This window comes from Sorex fumeus, unplaced genomic scaffold (assembly GCF_029834395.1).
Source record: "Sorex fumeus unplaced genomic scaffold, SorFum_2.1 ptg000021l, whole genome shotgun sequence".
Lineage (NCBI taxonomy): Eukaryota > Metazoa > Chordata > Mammalia > Eulipotyphla > Soricidae > Sorex > Sorex fumeus.
Genome location: NW_026606078.1, coordinates 31,144 through 43,176, shown reverse-complemented (window position 1 = coordinate 43,176; position 12,033 = coordinate 31,144). Strand labels below are relative to the sequence as shown.

The 12,033-nt window shown below is 76.7% G+C and overlaps 7 non-coding genes across 7 annotated transcripts; all 7 read left to right on the top strand.

Moving 5' to 3' along the window:
- Positions 1-1,249: 1,249 nt before the first annotated feature.
- LOC130023070 (5S ribosomal RNA) lies at positions 1,250-1,368 on the top strand. The gene has a single exon (XR_008792387.1). It is a non-coding gene; the product is annotated as a 5S ribosomal RNA (ribosomal RNA).
- A 1,614-nt stretch (positions 1,369-2,982) lies between these two features.
- Positions 2,983-3,101, top strand: LOC130023069 (5S ribosomal RNA). The gene has a single exon (XR_008792386.1). It is a non-coding gene; the product is annotated as a 5S ribosomal RNA (ribosomal RNA).
- Positions 3,102-4,714: 1,613 nt separating this feature from the next.
- Positions 4,715-4,833, top strand: LOC130023068 (5S ribosomal RNA). Its single transcript, XR_008792385.1, has one exon. It is a non-coding gene; the product is annotated as a 5S ribosomal RNA (ribosomal RNA).
- A 1,613-nt stretch (positions 4,834-6,446) lies between these two features.
- LOC130023067 (5S ribosomal RNA) lies at positions 6,447-6,565 on the top strand. Its single transcript, XR_008792384.1, has one exon. It is a non-coding gene; the product is annotated as a 5S ribosomal RNA (ribosomal RNA).
- A 1,617-nt stretch (positions 6,566-8,182) lies between these two features.
- Positions 8,183-8,301, top strand: LOC130023066 (5S ribosomal RNA). The gene has a single exon (XR_008792383.1). It is a non-coding gene; the product is annotated as a 5S ribosomal RNA (ribosomal RNA).
- A 1,613-nt stretch (positions 8,302-9,914) lies between these two features.
- On the top strand, positions 9,915-10,033 carry LOC130023064 (5S ribosomal RNA). Its single transcript, XR_008792382.1, has one exon. It is a non-coding gene; the product is annotated as a 5S ribosomal RNA (ribosomal RNA).
- Positions 10,034-11,646: 1,613 nt separating this feature from the next.
- LOC130023063 (5S ribosomal RNA) lies at positions 11,647-11,765 on the top strand. The gene has a single exon (XR_008792381.1). It is a non-coding gene; the product is annotated as a 5S ribosomal RNA (ribosomal RNA).
- The last annotated feature ends 268 nt before the right edge of the window (positions 11,766-12,033 follow it).

Here is a 12,033-nt window from a genome sequence, read left to right as displayed (position 1 = left end):
GGGCCGCTCGGCCAGCCGCCCGGGGGCTTGGGGGGGCCTCCTGGGGCATAAAGGAGTACGCCGGGGGCTCCCGTCCCGCAGGGACATCCTCACGGGGAGGGTGGGGGAACGCGGTGGGGGCGGGGCTGTGCAGGGAGCGGGGCCGCGGGGGTGGCGGTGGTGAGGGGCTGAGTGGGGGCCCCGGGCGGCCCCTGCTCCTCCCCGAGGTGGCGGTCCCAGTGGCCGCTCCCCCCGCGCCCAGCTCCCAGCGCCCCTGCCAGCGTGCCCCTCACCTGCACCCACCCCAGGCCCACAGCGCGCCCCCCCCCAGACACACACACACAACGCGCGCGCCCGCGCTCACCGGGAGGCGGGGGCGAGCTGTCCCCTGTCCTTCATTCAACCCTCCCGAGAGACCCAGAGGGGAGCCCCGCCGGAAGCCGCGGGGGGTGGGGGGCCCCAAGGCGCACCCCGGCCGGCCGGCCGGCGCGCACGCACCCACGCGAGGCTCCGTGGGAGCCCGGGTGCAGAGAGCACCGTCGGGCGAGCACTGAGGCCGGGGGCACCCGGATCTCCTGGCCCACGCGACGGGAGTCCCCCATCTTGCGATTCCCAAAGGCGCTGGGCCCGCCCCCGCACCCGGCCCTTGGCGGCGCCCTGGGCAAGAGCCCGCAGGAGAGCCCCGGCGCCCGCCTGGCCAAAGGCACCACGAACCCGTCCGCCACGCGGAAGCGGACCCGCGCACCGCGCAGGGGCAGGCCGACAGACAGGGTCCGGGGGCGCTGGGCAAAGCTGCTCCCGGGGCCTCCCCGGCGTGGGCCGCGGACCCCACGGCCACGCTCCGCCCCCTGCCGCGCACACCTGCTCCCAGAACCGCGGCCACTCGCAGCGGGGCCCCACCGGAGGCGCCCCGACCCTGTCCCTAAGGCGCGGGTGCGTGTGGGTGAGTGTGCGCGCGCGCGGCTGTCCCGCCCTCCGGCGGCTCACAGGCTCACACGCAGGCACTGGGAGCCCCTGCGGCCGGTGGGCGGGCGCACACACTGGGAGCCGTGCAGCCACAGCCGCGCGCCTGCGCCCGCCCTGGGTGGCCTTGTGTGCGCCCATCCGGGATCCGGGCGCAGGCGGGCTGTGCAGCGGAGCAGCCGTGCGCGGTGCGGTGCGGGAGGGCAGGCGTCGGGGCCAGCGGGGGCGGGGGCGGGGGCGCGGGCGGACGGGGCTGGCCGCGGGCGGCCGGGCCACTTCTTGAGGGCGGCGGGAGAGCCGCGCCTCCGTCTACGGCCATACCACCCTGAACGCGCCCGATCTCGTCTGATCTCGGAAGCTAAGCAGGGTCGGGCCTGGTTAGTACTTGGATGGGAGACCGCCTGGGAATACCGGGTGCTGTAGGCCTTTTGTGGGGGCGTGGGGCATTTGCTTCTTTACTTTTCTCCCCCTGGCCTTTGGCTTTGGACGCGGGGAAGGGAGGGGTGGGGGGCTGGGCCCTAGCCCCTGGCCCTGGTCCTGCCCATAGCCTCCGGGCCCCCACAACCCAGGTGCCCAGGTGCCCTGCCACTCCCCTGCGCCCGGCCCCCAGGCCTGGGCTGCCTGAGGCTGGCCTGAGCTCCCACCCCTGCCCACTGCCCTCCCCGCCCCCTCCCACAGCTCCTCACCAAGACCGTCCAGCCCCGCGCCCAGCCCCTCTCCAGGGCCTGCCTGCCCCGGCTCCCGGCCGGCCGGCCGGCCCCAACGCCTTGCCGAGGGCCAGGGCGGGGCGGGGCCGCTCGGCCAGCCGCCCGGGGGCTTGGGGGGGCCTCCTGGGGCATAAAGGAGTACGCCGGGGGCTCCCGTCCCGCAGGGACATCCTCACGGGGAGGGTGGGGGAACGCGGTGGGGGCGGGGCTGTGCAGGGAGCGGGGCCGCGGGGGTGGCGGTGGTGAGGGGCTGAGTGGGGGCCCCGGGCGGCCCCTGCTCCTCCCCGAGGTGGCGGTCCCAGTGGCCGCTCCCCCCGCGCCCAGCTCCCAGCGCCCCTGCCAGCGTGCCCCTCACCTGCACCCACCCCAGGCCCACAGCGCGCCCCCCCCCAGACACACACACACAACGCGCGCGCCCGCGCTCACCGGGAGGCGGGGGCGAGCTGTCCCCTGTCCTTCATTCAACCCTCCCGAGAGACCCAGAGGGGAGCCCCGCCGGAAGCCGCGGGGGGTGGGGGGCCCCAAGGCGCACCCCGGCCGGCCGGCCGGCGCGCACGCACCCACGCGAGGCTCCGTGGGAGCCCGGGTGCAGAGAGCACCGTCGGGCGAGCACTGAGGCCGGGGGCACCCGGATCTCCTGGCCCACGCGACGGGAGTCCCCCATCTTGCGATTCCCAAAGGCGCTGGGCCCGCCCCCGCACCCGGTCCTTGGCGGCGCCCTGGGCAAGAGCCCGCAGGAGAGCCCCGGCGCCCGCCTGGCCAAAGGCACCACGAACCCGTCCGCCACGCGGAAGCGGACCCGCGCACCGCGCAGGGGCAGGCCGACAGACAGGGTCCGGGGGCGCTGGGCAAAGCTGCTCCCGGGGCCTCCCCGGCGTGGGCCGCGGACCCCACGGCCACGCTCCGCCCCCTGCCGCGCACACCTGCTCCCAGAACCGCGGCCACTCGCAGCGGGGCCCCACCGGAGGCGCCCGACCCTGTCCCTAAGGCGCGGGTGCGTGTGTGTGTGTGTGCGCGCGCGCGCGCGCGCGGCTGTCCCGCCCTCCGGCGGCTCACAGGCTCACACGCAGGCACTGGGAGCCCCTGCGGCCGGTAGGCGGGCGCACACACTGGGAGCCGTGCAGCCACAGCCGCGCGCCTGCGCCCGCCCTGGGTGGCCTTGTGTGCGCCCATCCGGGATCCGGGCGCAGGCGGGCTGTGCAGCGGAGCAGCCGTGCGCGGTGCGGTGCGGGAGGGCAGGCGTCGGGGCCAGCGGGGGCGGGGGCGCGGGCGGACGGGGCTGGCCGCGGGCGGCCGGGCCACTTCTTGAGGGCGGCGGGAGAGCCGCGCCTCCGTCTACGGCCATACCACCCTGAACGCGCCCGATCTCGTCTGATCTCGGAAGCTAAGCAGGGTCGGGCCTGGTTAGTACTTGGATGGGAGACCGCCTGGGAATACCGGGTGCTGTAGGCCTTTTGTGGGGGCGTGGGGCATTTGCTTCTTTACTTTTCTCCCCCTGGCCTTTGGCTTTGGACGCGGGGAAGGGAGGGGTGGGGGGCTGGGCCCTAGCCCCTGGCCCTGGTCCTGCCCATAGCCTCCGGGCCCCCACAACCCAGGTGCCCAGGTGCCCTGCCACTCCCCTGCGCCCGGCCCCCAGGCCTGGGCTGCCTGAGGCTGGCCTGAGCTCCCACCCCTGCCCACTGCCCTCCCCGCCCCCTCCCACAGCTCCTCACCAAGACCGTCCAGCCCCGCGCCCAGCCCCTCTCCAGGGCCTGCCTGCCCCGGCTCCCGGCCGGCCGGCCGGCCCCAACGCCTTGCCGAGGGCCAGGGCGGGGCGGGGCCGCTCGGCCAGCCGCCCGGGGGCTTGGGGGGGCCTCCTGGGGCATAAAGGAGTACGCCGGGGGCTCCCGTCCCGCAGGGACATCCTCACGGGGAGGGTGGGGGAACGCGGTGGGGGCGGGGCTGTGCAGGGAGCGGGGCCGCGGGGGTGGCGGTGGTGAGGGGCTGAGTGGGGGCCCCGGGCGGCCCCTGCTCCTCCCCGAGGTGGCGGTCCCAGTGGCCGCTCCCCCCGCGCCCAGCTCCCAGCGCCCCTGCCAGCGTGCCCCTCACCTGCACCCACCCCAGGCCCACAGCGCGCCCCCCCCCAGACACACACACACAACGCGCGCGCCCGCGCTCACCGGGAGGCGGGGGCGAGCTGTCCCCTGTCCTTCATTCAACCCTCCCGAGAGACCCAGAGGGGAGCCCCGCCGGAAGCCGCGGGGGGTGGGGGGCCCCAAGGCGCACCCCGGCCGGCCGGCCGGCGCGCACGCACCCACGCGAGGCTCCGTGGGAGCCCGGGTGCAGAGAGCACCGTCGGGCGAGCACTGAGGCCGGGGGCACCCGGATCTCCTGGCCCACGCGACGGGAGTCCCCCATCTTGCGATTCCCAAAGGCGCTGGGCCCGCCCCCGCACCCGGCCCTTGGCGGCGCCCTGGGCAAGAGCCCGCAGGAGAGCCCCGGCGCCCGCCTGGCCAAAGGCACCACGAACCCGTCCGCCACGCGGAAGCGGACCCGCGCACCGCGCAGGGGCAGGCCGACAGACAGGGTCCGGGGGCGCTGGGCAAAGCTGCTCCCGGGGCCTCCCCGGCGTGGGCCGCGGACCCCACGGCCACGCTCCGCCCCCTGCCGCGCACACCTGCTCCCAGAACCGCGGCCACTCGCAGCGGGGCCCCACCGGAGGCGCCCCGACCCTGTCCCTAAGGCGCGGGTGCGTGTGGGTGAGTGTGCGCGCGCGCGGCTGTCCCGCCCTCCGGCGGCTCACAGGCTCACACGCAGGCACTGGGAGCCCCTGCGGCCGGTGGGCGGGCGCACACACTGGGAGCCGTGCAGCCACAGCCGCGCGCCTGCGCCCGCCCTGGGTGGCCTTGTGTGCGCCCATCCGGGATCCGGGCGCAGGCGGGCTGTGCAGCGGAGCAGCCGTGCGCGGTGCGGTGCGGGAGGGCAGGCGTCGGGGCCAGCGGGGGCGGGGGCGGGGGCGCGGGCGGACGGGGCTGGCCGCGGGCGGCCGGGCCACTTCTTGAGGGCGGCGGGAGAGCCGCGCCTCCGTCTACGGCCATACCACCCTGAACGCGCCCGATCTCGTCTGATCTCGGAAGCTAAGCAGGGTCGGGCCTGGTTAGTACTTGGATGGGAGACCGCCTGGGAATACCGGGTGCTGTAGGCCTTTTGTGGGGGCGTGGGGCATTTGCTTCTTTACTTTTCTCCCCCTGGCCTTTGGCTTTGGACGCGGGGAAGGGAGGGGTGGGGGGCTGGGCCCTAGCCCCTGGCCCTGGTCCTGCCCATAGCCTCCGGGCCCCCACAACCCAGGTGCCCAGGTGCCCTGCCACTCCCCTGCGCCCGGCCCCCAGGCCTGGGCTGCCTGAGGCTGGCCTGAGCTCCCACCCCTGCCCACTGCCCTCCCCGCCCCCTCCCACAGCTCCTCACCAAGACCGTCCAGCCCCGCGCCCAGCCCCTCTCCAGGGCCTGCCTGCCCCGGCTCCCGGCCGGCCGGCCGGCCCCAACGCCTTGCCGAGGGCCAGGGCGGGGCGGGGCCGCTCGGCCAGCCGCCCGGGGGCTTGGGGGGGCCTCCTGGGGCATAAAGGAGTACGCCGGGGGCTCCCGTCCCGCAGGGACATCCTCACGGGGAGGGTGGGGGAACGCGGTGGGGGCGGGGCTGTGCAGGGAGCGGGGCCGCGGGGGTGGCGGTGGTGAGGGGCTGAGTGGGGGCCCCGGGCGGCCCCTGCTCCTCCCCGAGGTGGCGGTCCCAGTGGCCGCTCCCCCCGCGCCCAGCTCCCAGCGCCCCTGCCAGCGTGCCCCTCACCTGCACCCACCCCAGGCCCACAGCGCGCCCCCCCCCAGACACACACACACAACGCGCGCGCCCGCGCTCACCGGGAGGCGGGGGCGAGCTGTCCCCTGTCCTTCATTCAACCCTCCCGAGAGACCCAGAGGGGAGCCCCGCCGGAAGCCGCGGGGGGTGGGGGGCCCCAAGGCGCACCCCGGCCGGCCGGCCGGCGCGCACGCACCCACGCGAGGCTCCGTGGGAGCCCGGGTGCAGAGAGCACCGTCGGGCGAGCACTGAGGCCGGGGGCACCCGGATCTCCTGGCCCACGCGACGGGAGTCCCCCATCTTGCGATTCCCAAAGGCGCTGGGCCCGCCCCCGCACCCGGCCCTTGGCGGCGCCCTGGGCAAGAGCCCGCAGGAGAGCCCCGGCGCCCGCCTGGCCAAAGGCACCACGAACCCGTCCGCCACGCGGAAGCGGACCCGCGCACCGCGCAGGGGCAGGCCGACAGACAGGGTCCGGGGGCGCTGGGCAAAGCTGCTCCCGGGGCCTCCCCGGCGTGGGCCGCGGACCCCACGGCCACGCTCCGCCCCCTGCCGCGCACACCTGCTCCCAGAACCGCGGCCACTCGCAGCGGGGCCCCACCGGAGGCGCCCCGACCCTGTCCCTAAGGCGCGGGTGCGTGTGGGTGAGTGTGCGCGCGCGCGGCTGTCCCGCCCTCCGGCGGCTCACAGGCTCACACGCAGGCACTGGGAGCCCCTGCGGCCGGTGGGCGGGCGCACACACTGGGAGCCGTGCAGCCACAGCCGCGCGCCTGCGCCCGCCCTGGGTGGCCTTGTGTGCGCCCATCCGGGATCCGGGCGCAGGCGGGCTGTGCAGCGGAGCAGCCGTGCGCGGTGCGGTGCGGGAGGGCAGGCGTCGGGGCCAGCGGGGGCGGGGGCGGGGGCGCGGGCGGACGGGGCTGGCCGCGGGCGGCCGGGCCACTTCTTGAGGGCGGCGGGAGAGCCGCGCCTCCGTCTACGGCCATACCACCCTGAACGCGCCCGATCTCGTCTGATCTCGGAAGCTAAGCAGGGTCGGGCCTGGTTAGTACTTGGATGGGAGACCGCCTGGGAATACCGGGTGCTGTAGGCCTTTTGTGGGGGCGTGGGGCATTTGCTTCTTTACTTTTCTCCCCCTGGCCTTTGGCTTTGGACGCGGGGAAGGGAGGGGTGGGGGGCTGGGCCCTAGCCCCTGGCCCTGGTCCTGCCCATAGCCTCCGGGCCCCCACAACCCAGGTGCCCAGGTGCCCTGCCACTCCCCTGCGCCCGGCCCCCAGGCCTGGGCTGCCTGAGGCTGGCCTGAGCTCCCACCCCTGCCCACTGCCCTCCCCGCCCCCTCCCACAGCTCCTCACCAAGACCGTCCAGCCCCGCGCCCAGCCCCTCTCCAGGGCCTGCCTGCCCCGGCTCCCGGCCGGCCGGCCGGCCGGCCCCAAGGCCTTGCTGAGGGCCAGGGCGGGGCGGGGCCGCTCGGCCAGCCGCCCGGGGGCTTGGGGGGGCCTCCTGGGGCATAAAGGAGTACGCCGGGGGCTCCCGTCCCGCAGGGACATCCTCACGGGGAGGGTGGGGGAACGCGGTGGGGGCGGGGCTGTGCAGGGAGCGGGGCCGCGGGGGTGGCGGTGGTGAGGGGCTGAGTGGGGGCCCCGGGCGGCCCCTGCTCCTCCCCGAGGTGGCGGTCCCAGTGGCCGCTGCCCCCGCGCCCAGCTCCCAGCGCCCCTGCCAGCGTGCCCCTCACCTGCACCCACCCCAGGCCCACAGCGCGCCCCCCCCCACACACACACACACAACGCGCGCGCCCCCGCTCACCGGGAGGCGGGGGCGAGCTGTCCCCTGTCCTTCATTCAACCCTCCCGAGAGACCCAGAGGGGAGCCCCGCCGGAAGCCGCGGGGGGTGGGGGGCCCCAAGGCGCACCCCGGCCGGCCGGCCGGCGCGCACGCACCCACGCGAGGCTCCGTGGGAGCCCGGGTGCAGAGAGCACCGTCGGGCGAGCACTGAGGCCGGGGGCACCCGGATCTCCTGGCCCACGCGACGGGAGTCCCCCATCTTGCGATTCCCAAAGGCGCTGGGCCCGCCCCCGCACCCGGCCCTTGGCGGCGCCCTGGGCAAGAGCCCGCAGGAGAGCCCCGGCGCCCGCCTGGCCAAAGGCACCACGAACCCGTCCGCCACGCGGAAGCGGACCCGCGCACCGCGCAGGGGCAGGCCGACAGACAGGGTCCGGGGGCGCTGGGCAAAGCTGCTCCCGGGGCCTCCCCGGCGTGGGCCGCGGACCCCACGGCCACGCTCCGCCCCCTGCCGCGCACACCTGCTCCCAGAACCGCGGCCACTCGCAGCGGGGCCCCACCGGAGGCGCCCCGACCCTGTCCCTAAGGCGCGGGTGCGTGTGGGTGTGTGCGCGCGCGCGCGGCTGTCCCGGCCTCCGGCGGCTCACAGGCTCACACGCAGGCACTGGGAGCCCCTGCGGCCGGTGGGCGGGCGCACACACTGGGAGCCGTGCAGCCACAGCCGCGCGCCTGCGCCCGCCCTGGGTGGCCTTGTGTGCGCCCATCCGGGATCCGGGCGCAGGCGGGCTGTGCAGCGGAGCAGCCGTGCGCGGTGCGGTGCGGGAGGGCAGGCGTCGGGGCCAGCGGGGGCGGGGGCGGGGGCGCGGGCGGACGGGGCTGGCCGCGGGCGGCCGGGCCACTTCTTGAGGGCGGCGGGAGAGCCGCGCCTCCGTCTACGGCCATACCACCCTGAACGCGCCCGATCTCGTCTGATCTCGGAAGCTAAGCAGGGTCGGGCCTGGTTAGTACTTGGATGGGAGACCGCCTGGGAATACCGGGTGCTGTAGGCCTTTTGTGGGGGCGTGGGGCATTTGCTTCTTTACTTTTCTCCCCCTGGCCTTTGGCTTTGGACGCGGGGAAGGGAGGGGTGGGGGGCTGGGCCCTAGCCCCTGGCCCTGGTCCTGCCCATAGCCTCCGGGCCCCCACAACCCAGGTGCCCAGGTGCCCTGCCACTCCCCTGCGCCCGGCCCCCAGGCCTGGGCTGCCTGAGGCTGGCCTGAGCTCCCACCCCTGCCCACTGCCCTCCCCGCCCCCTCCCACAGCTCCTCACCAAGACCGTCCAGCCCCGCGCCCAGCCCCTCTCCAGGGCCTGCCTGCCCCGGCTCCCGGCCGGCCGGCCGGCCCCAACGCCTTGCCGAGGGCCAGGGCGGGGCGGGGCCGCTCGGCCAGCCGCCCGGGGGCTTGGGGGGGCCTCCTGGGGCATAAAGGAGTACGCCGGGGGCTCCCGTCCCGCAGGGACATCCTCACGGGGAGGGTGGGGGAACGCGGTGGGGGCGGGGCTGTGCAGGGAGCGGGGCCGCGGGGGTGGCGGTGGTGAGGGGCTGAGTGGGGGCCCCGGGCGGCCCCTGCTCCTCCCCGAGGTGGCGGTCCCAGTGGCCGCTCCCCCCGCGCCCAGCTCCCAGCGCCCCTGCCAGCGTGCCCCTCACCTGCACCCACCCCAGGCCCACAGCGCGCCCCCCCCCAGACACACACACACAACGCGCGCGCCCGCGCTCACCGGGAGGCGGGGGCGAGCTGTCCCCTGTCCTTCATTCAACCCTCCCGAGAGACCCAGAGGGGAGCCCCGCCGGAAGCCGCGGGGGGTGGGGGGCCCCAAGGCGCACCCCGGCCGGCCGGCCGGCGCGCACGCACCCACGCGAGGCTCCGTGGGAGCCCGGGTGCAGAGAGCACCGTCGGGCAAGCACTGAGGCCGGGGGCACCCGGATCTCCTGGCCCACGCGACGGGAGTCCCCCATCTTGCGATTCCCAAAGGCGCTGGGCCCGCCCCCGCACCCGGCCCTTGGCGGCGCCCTGGGCAAGAGCCCGCAGGAGAGCCCCGGCGCCCGCCTGGCCAAAGGCACCACGAACCCGTCCGCCACGCGGAAGCGGACCCGCGCACCGCGCAGGGGCAGGCCGACAGACAGGGTCCGGGGGCGCTGGGCAAAGCTGCTCCCGGGGCCTCCCCGGCGTGGGCCGCGGACCCCACGGCCACGCTCCGCCCCCTGCCGCGCACACCTGCTCCCAGAACCGCGGCCACTCGCAGCGGGGCCCCACCGGAGGCGCCCCGACCCTGTCCCTAAGGCGCGGGTGCGTGTGGGTGAGTGTGCGCGCGCGCGGCTGTCCCGCCCTCCGGCGGCTCACAGGCTCACACGCAGGCACTGGGAGCCCCTGCGGCCGGTGGGCGGGCGCACACACTGGGAGCCGTGCAGCCACAGCCGCGCGCCTGCGCCCGCCCTGGGTGGCCTTGTGTGCGCCCATCCGGGATCCGGGCGCAGGCGGGCTGTGCAGCGGAGCAGCCGTGCGCGGTGCGGTGCGGGAGGGCAGGCGTCGGGGCCAGCGGGGGCGGGGGCGGGGGCGCGGGCGGACGGGGCTGGCCGCGGGCGGCCGGGCCACTTCTTGAGGGCGGCGGGAGAGCCGCGCCTCCGTCTACGGCCATACCACCCTGAACGCGCCCGATCTCGTCTGATCTCGGAAGCTAAGCAGGGTCGGGCCTGGTTAGTACTTGGATGGGAGACCGCCTGGGAATACCGGGTGCTGTAGGCCTTTTGTGGGGGCGTGGGGCATTTGCTTCTTTACTTTTCTCCCCCTGGCCTTTGGCTTTGGACGCGGGGAAGGGAGGGGTGGGGGGCTGGGCCCTAGCCCCTGGCCCTGGTCCTGCCCATAGCCTCCGGGCCCCCACAACCCAGGTGCCCAGGTGCCCTGCCACTCCCCTGCGCCCGGCCCCCAGGCCTGGGCTGCCTGAGGCTGGCCTGAGCTCCCACCCCTGCCCACTGCCCTCCCCGCCCCCTCCCACAGCTCCTCACCAAGACCGTCCAGCCCCGCGCCCAGCCCCTCTCCAGGGCCTGCCTGCCCCGGCTCCCGGCCGGCCGGCCGGCCCCAACGCCTTGCCGAGGGCCAGGGCGGGGCGGGGCCGCTCGGCCAGCCGCCCGGGGGCTTGGGGGGGCCTCCTGGGGCATAAAGGAGTACGCCGGGGGCTCCCGTCCCGCAGGGACATCCTCACGGGGAGGGTGGGGGAACGCGGTGGGGGCGGGGCTGTGCAGGGAGCGGGGCCGCGGGGGTGGCGGTGGTGAGGGGCTGAGTGGGGGCCCCGGGCGGCCCCTGCTCCTCCCCGAGGTGGCGGTCCCAGTGGCCGCTCCCCCCGCGCCCAGCTCCCAGCGCCCCTGCCAGCGTGCCCCTCACCTGCACCCACCCCAGGCCCACAGCGCGCCCCCCCCCAGACACACACACACAACGCGCGCGCCCGCGCTCACCGGGAGGCGGGGGCGAGCTGTCCCCTGTCCTTCATTCAACCCTCCCGAGAGACCCAGAGGGGAGCCCCGCCGGAAGCCGCGGGGGGTGGGGGGCCCCAAGGCGCACCCCGGCCGGCCGGCCGGCGCGCACGCACCCACGCGAGGCTCCGTGGGAGCCCGGGTGCAGAGAGCACCGTCGGGCGAGCACTGAGGCCGGGGGCACCCGGATCTCCTGGCCCACGCGACGGGAGTCCCCCATCTTGCGATTCCCAAAGGCGCTGGGCCCGCCCCCGCACCCGGCCCTTGGCGGCGCCCTGGGCAAGAGCCCGCAGGAGAGCCCCGGCGCCCGCCTGGCCAAAGGCACCACGAACCCGTCCGCCACGCGGAAGCGGACCCGCGCACCGCGCAGGGGCAGGCCGACAGACAGGGTCCGGGGGCGCTGGGCAAAGCTGCTCCCGGGGCCTCCCCGGCGTGGGCCGCGGACCCCACGGCCACGCTCCGCCCCCTGCCGCGCACACCTGCTCCCAGAACCGCGGCCACTCGCAGCGGGGCCCCACCGGAGGCGCCCCGACCCTGTCCCTAAGGCGCGGGTGCGTGTGGGTGAGTGTGCGCGCGCGCGGCTGTCCCGCCCTCCGGCGGCTCACAGGCTCACACGCAGGCACTGGGAGCCCCTGCGGCCGGTGGGCGGGCGCACACACTGGGAGCCGTGCAGCCACAGCCGCGCGCCTGCGCCCGCCCTGGGTGGCCTTGTGTGCGCCCATCCGGGATCCGGGCGCAGGCGGGCTGTGCAGCGGAGCAGCCGTGCGCGGTGCGGTGCGGGAGGGCAGGCGTCGGGGCCAGCGGGGGCGGGGGCGGGGGCGCGGGCGGACGGGGCTGGCCGCGGGCGGCCGGGCCACTTCTTGAGGGCGGCGGGAGAGCCGCGCCTCCGTCTACGGCCATACCACCCTGAACGCGCCCGATCTCGTCTGATCTCGGAAGCTAAGCAGGGTCGGGCCTGGTTAGTACTTGGATGGGAGACCGCCTGGGAATACCGGGTGCTGTAGGCCTTTTGTGGGGGCGTGGGGCATTTGCTTCTTTACTTTTCTCCCCCTGGCCTTTGGCTTTGGACGCGGGGAAGGGAGGGGTGGGGGGCTGGGCCCTAGCCCCTGGCCCTGGTCCTGCCCATAGCCTCCGGGCCCCCACAACCCAGGTGCCCAGGTGCCCTGCCACTCCCCTGCGCCCGGCCCCCAGGCCTGGGCTGCCTGAGGCTGGCCTGAGCTCCCACCCCTGCCCACTGCCCTCCCCGCCCCCTCCCACAGCTCCTCACCAAGACCG